Below are 1,401 nucleotides of genomic sequence, written 5' to 3' on the forward strand. Positions count from 1 at the left end.
AATTAAAATATACTAAAACCAATAACATAATATTATTGTCAAGTTGTGTTGTTAAATAAACTACTGCAATTACTATTAAAAAAGATATCACTATAAATATTTTCTTACACTATAAAATATATTAACACGTATTTCAATCTTTATAATATTTAATTTTTGTTTATAATATTCAATTAAAAATGATGAGTATTTCTAAAAACTTTAAAAATTGATTTATTACAAAAACAATTTGCTTTTTGATTTAGTTTAACAATTGAAGTAAAAATAATAATTATTTAAAATAAGTGACTAAAACTTTATAATGTTGTTTTTTTATTAAAAAGGCCCCGTAGCACAGTCGGTAGTGCATCGTACTTATAGAATAGAGATATGCGAGGGTCGCGGGTTCGATCCCCGCCGGGACCATTTTTTATCATCGATATATTAATCTGTTGAAAATCTCAATTCAAAATTCCCTCAACATTTAAATTATAAACAGATAAATAAGAATTATCCTGAACAAATATGATATAAAAGCAGGTCAATATGAAATAATATTTGAGATATAAAAAACTAAAATGGTGAATTGATTAATAAAAATGTCCATTATTTTTGTTTGTAATTATTTAAAACTCGATTATAACTAATTGTGTATCGAGTATCACACAAAATAATCCATTGATTTTGCTTTATCATTGATTCAAAAAATGTGAGATAAAGCGTCGTTATTAAATATTAAAAATAAGAAGCATTTGTGGTCTAAGGGCAGAATTCCACCCTTCCAAGGTGGAGATCTGGGTTCGAGTCCCGGCAAATGCATTTTTATCAAATAAAACAATATATTTTTTTGCGTTTGATAAAGTTGGGTCCAACCGGTTTAATATTATCAACTTAATTTTTGTCTATTCAAATGTACTATTTATTTAATTAGATTAGACTTTCAATTTGTTTTAACACGTCTGAGTTTCCTTTTTTTTCTGTTTTATATGAAAAAATAAAAAAGTTGATGATTTATTTTTTTTGCCGAGTGTAAATAATAAAAAAAGAGGAAACCCCGTTTGAGCTCCTTTGTGGCTTTTTATCCTTGTAATTTTAGTAAAATTGATATTCAAATAATAACAAAAATCACTAAGATATTCGAATTATTGTTATTTTGCACCATCTCCGAGTGTTTTATAACTTGTGGCAATTTTCTAAGACGAAGAACGTTTGTAATAAGCGTTTTGTTGCCACTCAAATTGACATTTCGTCAACTTGATTCACATAAATTCATAGAGTGTTATTATCGTAAATATACATACTAACAATTAAAGTTGATAGTATATCTGTTTATTTTTTTAAACAAGATTAACTTTGACAACTGTCGCTAAAATTAAGTATCTTTATCGCAATATTCAACGTTAAACATATTACTTAATATGA

At 25.6% G+C, this 1,401-nt stretch overlaps 2 non-coding genes across 2 annotated transcripts; both read left to right on the forward strand.

Annotated features, from left to right (window-relative positions):
- The first annotated feature begins 322 nt into the window (after positions 1 to 322).
- EHI_106900 lies at positions 323 to 405 on the forward strand. Its single transcript has one exon. It is a non-coding gene; the product is annotated as a tRNA-Ile (tRNA).
- Positions 406 to 727: 322 nt separating this feature from the next.
- Positions 728 to 798, forward strand: EHI_106910. The gene has a single exon. It is a non-coding gene; the product is annotated as a tRNA-Gly (tRNA).
- The last annotated feature ends 603 nt before the right edge of the window (positions 799 to 1,401 follow it).

The sequence above is a fragment of the Entamoeba histolytica genome, genomic scaffold (assembly GCF_000208925.1).
Source record: "Entamoeba histolytica HM-1:IMSS scf_1104750517909 genomic scaffold, whole genome shotgun sequence".
NCBI lineage: Eukaryota > Evosea > Mastigamoebida > Endamoebidae > Entamoeba > Entamoeba histolytica.